General features: G+C 34.2%; 1 pseudogene; it reads right to left on the bottom strand.

The window, feature by feature from the left end:
- Positions 1-66: 66 nt before the first annotated feature.
- LOC123896415 lies at positions 67-528 on the bottom strand (annotated as a pseudogene).
- Between the last annotated feature and the right edge of the window lie 8,692 nt (positions 529-9,220).

Genomic DNA, 9,220 nt, shown 5'->3' on the forward strand with positions numbered 1-9,220 from the left:
CACATTCGAAGTCTTACTCGTATCTTCACCGTCGTCATGGATAATCAATATTTTTAATCTTTTTCTAGAAGTAACTCTTGAAATTGCAACATACAACTGACCATGTGAAAACACTGGCGACGGAAGATATATCTCAACATGGTTTAAAGATTGTCTCTGACTCTTATTAATAGTCATCGCAAAAGAAATCATTATAGGAAATTGTCTCCGTTGAAATTTAAAAGGAATTCTCACGTGAGATGGTGTCAGAGAAAATCTAGGTATGAAAACTTGATCACCAATATTACTTTATGAAATAATTTTTCCTTCAAGAGCACATTTTCCCAATATCGTAATAATAAGTCTTGTTCCATTGCATAATCCTAATTTTTGATTCAAATTCCTTAATAGCATAACTGGAACTCCAACTTTAAGTCTCAACTTGTGATTTGGAAGTCCCGACGTAGAAATCGTGTTCAAAAATTCAGGAGTATGAACATCATCTACTGTTTGTCCGTCTATATTTTGTGTGAGTGGAGTATCATAACTCAAATATGATTTTTCTTCATCAGAAATTAAATCCAACATATAATCATTTATTGTGTCGACTATTGAATTTTTAGGAGGTAGTATAGCTCTATTTTGGAAATACGTTATATCGTTCATATTTTGTAAAAGTTGGGGATAGGTGCTTTTAACGATAGAAGCAAGAGGATCACCTGAATTTGGAATCAATAAATCTGATGGAATGTCAAAGTTCTAAATCATCATCGTTGTCATCTTCAATTTCTCCATCGCCAACACCCAAAACTCATTCATAAAACAATCTTCTTTGTTCAACGTCTGCACTCGAAGCACCACCGAGAAACCTATGTTTTTACTCAATGTTAAAACTTCACAAAAATTCCAAAGAACCGAAGAATTAATAGTAGCATGAAAAACTTCTGGCCCTATACCTTTGTGTATTACTGGTAGAATTTGTCTAAAATCTCCGACAAAAACAACAACTTTTCCACCGAAGAGAATGTGTTTATTTTTTTCATCAACAGACTTGAGAATATCTTTTAAAGTTTGATCAACAACTTCGAAACAGTGTTTGTGCATCATTGTTGCTTCATCCCATATAATGAGTTTTGCTTTTTGTATTAATAGCGCCAAAAAGCTTTTAGGAACTATGGTACATGTAGAAAACTCGTCAACATTTAGAGGAATACAAAACCTTGAATGTGTTGTTCTACCGCCAGGTATATAAGCAATGCAGCGATCCCATTTGAGGCAACTGTTAAAACTATCTCACCTTTTGAGCGTAATGCGGCTGACATAGCCCTTCAGATAAATGTCTTCCCTGTACCGCCATAACCATAAAGAAAAAACACACCGGGTTTGTTTTCGTTAACTCTTGTCATGATTGTGTCATATACTTTACGTTGCTCTGAAGTTATAGTTGAAATCAATCTAACATGTTCCTCCGCTAGTGATTGTCTGTTATAATTCAATTCGTCGTGTATTAAACTATTTTGTATATCAAAAACTAATTACGTGTCTGCTCTAGGCATTGGAGGATAATTTTTTAAACTCTACCCACAACTACGTAACATCATCTCAATATCCGGTAGTGCATATTGTATCAATTGATCGTCGGTTAATATTAAATCTGCAATGTTAAAATCAAAATAATGAATGTGATTAGTGACATGACTATGGTTGTGTTTGGTTGTATTGCAATAAAAATTGATTTAGCATAATTGAGTTTGATAGATTTGATTTTGGTTAAAAATGAGTTAAACATAATTGATTTATGTTTGGATACATTAACGTAAAAATAAAGGGTATTTATAAAAATATCAATTCTTTTTCCTTTTTTTATCTGACAAAATTCTTTTTCCAATTTAAAAAAACTACAATTTAATAAACTGCATAATAAATAATTTAAAAAGTGATAAAAGCAAGATTACATGAGTAAAAAAATAAACAACTAATAAGTATGGTTTTATAGAAATAGGTGAAAATATTTTATGCCTGGAGCACCAAGCAAGAGTCTCTGTTTGTGCAAAATGTCATCAATCAAAATATGTGAAGTATTTGTCCAAACTATTTATGGTCTGGTCATCTGATCTGACACCAATAATGTTGCAAACATTATCCATAAAAAAAGTCCCTGAACCCCAGTGGCTTGTCTCTTTTATTGCCTTTATATACTTCTTATCATCATCTAGCAAACCCCTTGCAATATAGGCTTCCTTTAAACTATCATATTTGAAATTATCCACTGTTTTTAATTCATCAAAAGAAGTAGGCCCTTTGACGTAGTTTAACAACGTCCTCAAATAAAATCTTTCACCCGCACCAGGTGGTGCAAAGTAAACTCTTCCGATTGAAAAACCTCTTTGTCTTGGAGCCCACTGATGCAAATTTTCTTTCCACACAAACTTAGTTGGGAATTGACTATATGTTAATTTTTTTGCCTCTGGAAATTTCTTGTTTGCATCCATCCATGCCAAAAATTTTGATGTGCGACTATTTGGTTAGTTTAAAACGTCTTCAATACGCTCGTTATCTTCAAATAAAACAGTGTGCTCATCTTCAAGATGATAATTAAGCCGCTCAACCGTAGGTTCTCTATAGTGTATATCAAAAGAAAATATCCTCCAAGCAGCTTCACATGCCGACAAATATTTCGTGATGAATAATATAGTCAACAATAATTTTGATATGATATACTTTTAAAATTGATGGTGCTTATCAATTATTGCACATAATTTTAATCACAATTAGTATACTTGCCGTAGTGGTTGGAAATATTGTCTTGCACTGAAGGGTTGCGGGTTCGAATCTTAGTCAAGACAAAATTGTATTATTTTTTAATAAAAATTGCAAGATAAAATGGAGGGAAAACATGAAAAACAAATTAGGGTTTAGAGTTTGCTTATGTATACAAGCTTATAATATAAAAGATTTCTTTGACGAAGGTGTCCTGAAAATTCAGTGTAGTCAAGAGAATGTGATGCTCACTACACTAGCTATGCGAAGGCAATATATTGCATTTTAATTTTAATTTTTTATGAGCGGGAAATCAAACCCAGAACCTATAACATACTACCCAAATCTCTCACCACTAGACCAAACCTAGTGACTTTAATTTTTGTTCTTATTAAGGACCAAAAACAAATTGAAAATTTTTGGAAAGACAAAACACTCCATTTTTATTTTAAAGACTAAAATAAATAAAAATTCGCTATAATTCAGTGTATCAATTATTATTATTATTATTATTATTATTTTAGGTTTTTCATGTTGTATTTTTGTTTTGTTTTGTGATGGCACCCTTAAAAATATAAAAATTCCTCGTTTTTAGTCCCTTATTGTATTTGTTAGCATCTGAATGTATCAAATTAATTGATTGATGATGTGACACGTCTTGTCAACGATTTTTAATTACTTAGCATTTTTATTTAGTATTATTGAATAAAATAAATTTAATAAATTAGAAAAAAAAATCATCCATTCTTCACACACCTATCCAGATATTCATCACTACTATTCATGCAAACACAAGGAAAAACCCCAGAAACTTCGCCACTCTTTATGCATAATATCCACAAAAACAAATTTTATCCCCTTCAATCCAAACTTTATCCTAGTAAATCCAAGAAAACGATGGAGTCATCAAACTTGATCTCTCTCAAAACCTTCGTCTGCGTCGTTTTTGAAGTTGAACCTTCACTCGCCAACACCATGAAAACCGTTCAAACCATCGTCGACGTCGCCGGTGTCCCCATCATTCTCATGTTTTCAGTCACCACATCAACAAGATCAACAACGTTTCATGCACATATCGCATTCTTCGTTTTTATTTTTGTTGCAATAAAAAAAGAGTTTGTTGATGTTGCATTCTGACATTTTCTCTAAAACTATATTGATAATTATTATAAACAAGGAAACAGAGCGTGTCTTCTCCAACCTTACCCTAGCCATCGCCACTTCCTCTCTGCTCACCGTAACACCTCACTCAAATCATCTCCTCTCTCTGTAACTCGATCATATATATGAACTCTCGACCTTCTTTCTTTAACCCGCCATCAAACAACCACCGAGGAGATGTAGTTTATGCCGCCGGTGGAGGCGACGATGTGTGGCCCAAGACCACCCTCTGCTTCACCTTCGACCGCAATAGGGGTCGTTAACCCTCTGGGGTCCGTTAATCGCCGCTGCACAGCCACGATAGTTTCCATTACCTTCTCTATTTGTGGTTTCACATATCGTGTTAGTTCTAACGTCGGAACCACGAAACTGCCATTGTTGTAGAGGTTGTGTGCATGTATGGTTCATTGGTTCTGCTATATTCCGGTTGTTATGGTTTAAACAGATTTCATATCCGTGCAAAAAATATTTGTTTCTTCGGAGGTTGATATTTCAATATTCGTGTCATTCAGTGATTTCTGACAGTATTGCTTGAAAAAAAATCATTGCTTGCTGCATGCCGTAGGGAGTAGTGTCGGTACGTGGACTGTATCCGTGTTGACAGTCGGTCTATTCACCTCGATTATCTAGGACTTCTATTCTGTCTTTTAGGATTAACTAGAAGTTGATATATTTTATTGTTTCACGCGCTTTTGTGTGCCTCACTGGGTTAGGTCTATGTCCCCTGGTTTTTGTATTTTATTTTATTTTTATTAATAATATGAGAGACAGGTGGAGGACAGGGAATGATAGAGATGCCAATTAAGTTGGGATGTCTGTCCCTATCTTGGTTTCTAGATGCTCTTAAATGATGAAATAAAAAAATATCTAAAGCGTACTCTCTCTCTCATCCATTGACATACATATATTCTTGAAATACATTATCAAGGTTTATAGTATCAAAGCTTGCTTCTATTTCTTCTCGACTTTTCCTCTATTTATCCATCATTTTCACATGTTGTAATGTGTCAAGATAAGTTTGTGCAACTTTTCGTACTTCAGTCTTTTTCTTGTCTTTCTGTGGATATAACTAAATTTCATTATCTCTTTCTTAATTTCCCTTGACCTCCACCGACCAAATTTTTAACCAAAATATCACTTCCCTCTCGGTCGATTCCCTCCACTTTTTTATGATTTTTTATATTTACTTTTAATGGGTATAAATTAATTGAGACAAAGTGACACCCATTTAATTTTCGTTCCACTTTCCTTTTTTCTCTTTTATACCCGTGTTTCACATTCCTCCTCCTCTCACAAACTCGCCTCCCCCTCATCCCGTGTAACCTAAAATTAACCAGAAAAATCACCCCCTTCTTCCGCCAATTTTTAACACCAAAAGCATCCCACCACCCATATGATTCAAGATTCATCTCACATGATTCCAAACTCCCAACTAAGACACAAAAATGAAAGAGAAAAGAAAGAATTACATACCTAACCAAAACTTTGTTATGGAAGGAACATGAAGCTCAGTAAAAACTGAAAAGGAATGAGAACTATAATGATAGAAGCAACGAGCAACCAAGGAGGCATGACACAACTCACAATGATTCACTCATTCAGAAGCACAATAGATCTGTGATTATGTGTTACTTACGAGTGATTTAGAGATTCTCGGTTCAAATGACAAAAAGCCCCAGTACAGGTGAGATTCCTCGTTATTGATTTCTTTGATTTTATGAATTACTTATGCGGTGTGACATTCTTTGTTGTTGCGAGATTCTTTGTTTTTTTTTTGTTAGTTTTTTGAAAAATAATATTTAATAGGGGATTGTGGGTACGTGGTGTTGTTTCAGTTTCGTTATGGTTAGATCATCGTTCAACGATTCATTATGGCATTAGACGTGATTTTATTTCAGACTGCAATTGTGGTATGATGCGGTTTTTGTGTCGTCTGCATCCGCAATATTGTGCCTAAATTCGATAAGCGATTATTGTCTCGCTTATGAATTTTAACTGGATTTTTAGATTCACTAAGTCATTTTAGATTCGATTAGCGATTTTGACAACATCTAGTTTTCTTCACTTTCTGCCTTGGCTCGCATAGCGAGTTGCATGATACTCATACGTTCTTGATAATTCAAATTTCATTATTTTTGAGCAATAAAACCTACAAAACATATGAAAATTAAATAGGGGAAAACAACTAATTTGACACTCAAAAGTCGAATAACTAATATTTACAATAAATTAGGGAATTTTCCCCAGATTACTTTGTAAAACAATCCAATAAGTTCATAGATTTCAAACTTATCGGTATCTCTTCCAAAAACCTAAAACAATTATGATTTCTCTCACCCCACATGACTTCAATGTACAAAACATTTAACGTACCATTTACTGTCATTCTTTATTTGGGGTGCATCTCCAACATAGTCAAATTTTTGATCTCAATTGAATTTGAATTATTTGGTTAACTCTATATATCAGCGGTTAATTGTCATTAGTTGTACATATTGATTGTTAGCTAATTACTGATTGAGATCCTCAAAATCAAATTATATTCATTATTGAAGAGGAGATATAATCTAAATGTCTAACACAATCAATACAAACAAATAGGTGATGAATGAGTGACATGCATCAATGACTATGATACCTCATTCCTTATTTTTTTTTTTGTCAAGTAGCCTAGTGGCTAGAAAATCCACCTTAAAGGTAAATAAGTTAAGTGTCCCGGATTCGAACTCGGGCTCCTGCACATATAATGCTATCTCCCTATCAAGTGAGCTAAGCTCACGGAGACTGATATAATGCTATCTCCCTATCAAGTGAGCTAAGCTCACGGAGACTGATACCTCATTCCTTTTAGTGTACTTAATATCACTTAGAGCATCTGTAATGCAATGATTTAAGTAAGTTTTATAGAATGATGATCTGTACCTTTTTTCCCTCTCATTATAGGAGCTATTATGTAGTAGAGTGAATAACAAAGAAATGATTTAAATATCTCATTTAAGCTATCATATCATCATTTAATGTAAACTTATTTAAGCGAGTCAATTTAAATAATTTTGTATGAAAGTATGAGTTGCTTAAAAATCACATAAATTTGTATCTTTGGAGCAAAATTTGTACGAGTTGCATGAATATGATATGATATTGTAGGGACCAACTATTAGTTGTATACGAAACTCAAAGTAGATTCTTTACAAAATAACCGTTTGGAGATGCTCTTAAGTTTGTTAGAACCTATATATAATCTATTAGCTTTTATTTTGAGAGAAAGATAAAGAAAAATGATAATTAAAATGTGATAGAGCAACATAGATGAAATAAACACTAAGTCACAATATCTTTTCCGCTCTAAAAATAGACAGTTCAAATCTGTCAAGTGACTTTGTCGCGCTACCAAACACCGCCACATTAACTACTTTTGAATGACATCTACACTTACTGACGCAGTACGGAAGCGCTAGGTTAGCAAAACGCTAAACCTAATGGATAAAGACAAGCCGCAAACACAAACTTGTCAAAATAGGGTTTCGGAGTCCACCGAAAGAGTAATTTGGAGTCCACCAAATTTGAGAAAAATCTCCGAATTTTTATTCAATCAAAAAGTTGCCTTCAAGGCTACAATAATTTAGCTTAAATAGGAGTGACAAATAAAATTAACAAATCTCCTAAAGATTGTAAAAATAAAAATAACAAACCTAGCGTAATAAAAATTACAAATCTACCTAAAATATAAAAATAACTAACCTAGGTGAAATATAAAAATAAGGAATCAACCTAAAATATAATAAAACTAAATCTAACTAAAATAATAAAATACAGAAGAAATCCTCCTACATCAGACTCCTCTACCTCAAAAGAACTCGACCCCGAGTTCTCGTCTTGATAAAGAGCTTCCTTTGCAGGTTGACTCCTCCAATGAACAAGAGACCACCCTCCTGGATCCCATTGAATTAAGTGAGAGGACATGTCTCGTGTCAACACATCCAAATAACCACCGGGGTTCCATTGCTCAAAGATAGAACACAGAATTCGAAATTTATCACAAAAGGGTATTTGACCCAACTCAGTTAACATGTTTGAGCTAGTGCCTAAACCATAAGATTTAAGGTAAAATCCGAATTGAACCCGATCTATAAGGAAATCCTTGAGTTCAATGTGACGGCTGTGATGCGGCGGTTTTGCTGAGATGGAAGTCGCCGCCTGCATCCTAGTGTCCGGAGGTTCTAGTGGCGGTGAGGTTGTTGCCGGATTTCGCACAAATACATCTGGCTTAAACGGAGCCGCCACAGGTAGGTCGACATCAAGTTGTGGATCACCAGACTTGCACAAGACAATTTTTTTTATCCTAGTTGGATTCTCTTCACCTCCCTCTTCGGACACAACTTCCTCATCCTCAGAACTCGAGTCATCAGTAGATGGGTTGTTGCGGTTGTTGTCGCCGTTTCTGTTGTTGTTATTGTTTCTATTGCTGTTGTAGTTTCGGTTGTTGTTGGATAACGTTGTCACCTGTGTTGTCAGAGCTGTTATGGCCGCGGTTAAAGCCGTCATGGCACCGTAAAACTCTGCTTTCGTCACCGGTTGATCTCCCATCTGATCACGTTAGAAAAGAACAGGAGAAACCTGCTCTGATACCAACTGACGCAGTACGGAAGCGCTAGGTTAGCAAAACGCTAAACCTAATGGATAAAGACAAGCCGCAAACACAAACTTGTCAAAATAGGGTTTCGGAGTCCACCGAAAGAGTAATTTGGAGTCCACCAAATTTGAGAAAAATCTCCGAATTTTTATTCAATCAAAAAGTTGCCTTCAAGGCTACAATAATCTATTATTTATATATTTAGGAGTTTCTCTCTCATGGTCTTATTCCTATGTGGCACCATTTCCTTGATTCATGTCTTATGTGGCATTCTAATATTTCTCCAATTCCTATGTGGCTAACTATGAAGGCCTTTGCAATTTCTCTAATACATGATGATATCATTTTACTTAGAATCTTTGGCTAATCTGGAAATTCAATCATTTTTCAATTATTATTTATAAATCGAATTTAATGCACCTATTAAAAATAATTTTAAAAGGAAATAATTTTACTTAGAATCTTTAGTGTTTTTCTGAATCAAAATCATGTTAACATTTTACTTTCTGATTCTTGGTTGGACAATCCATTTAAATAAATATTGTTTTTGAAGTGCTATATATAGCAAACAATTATATAGTCATTATTTTTGTTGACCGAAAATCATAAATTTACTCTAATAATTATTTTTGTACCAATTTCGTCAAAAAAAAATTATTTTTGTACCAAAGCAATTGTTTTTAAATT

The sequence above is a fragment of the Trifolium pratense genome, linkage group LG1 (genome assembly GCF_020283565.1).
Source record: "Trifolium pratense cultivar HEN17-A07 linkage group LG1, ARS_RC_1.1, whole genome shotgun sequence".
In the NCBI taxonomy this organism is placed as follows: domain Eukaryota; kingdom Viridiplantae; phylum Streptophyta; class Magnoliopsida; order Fabales; family Fabaceae; genus Trifolium; species Trifolium pratense.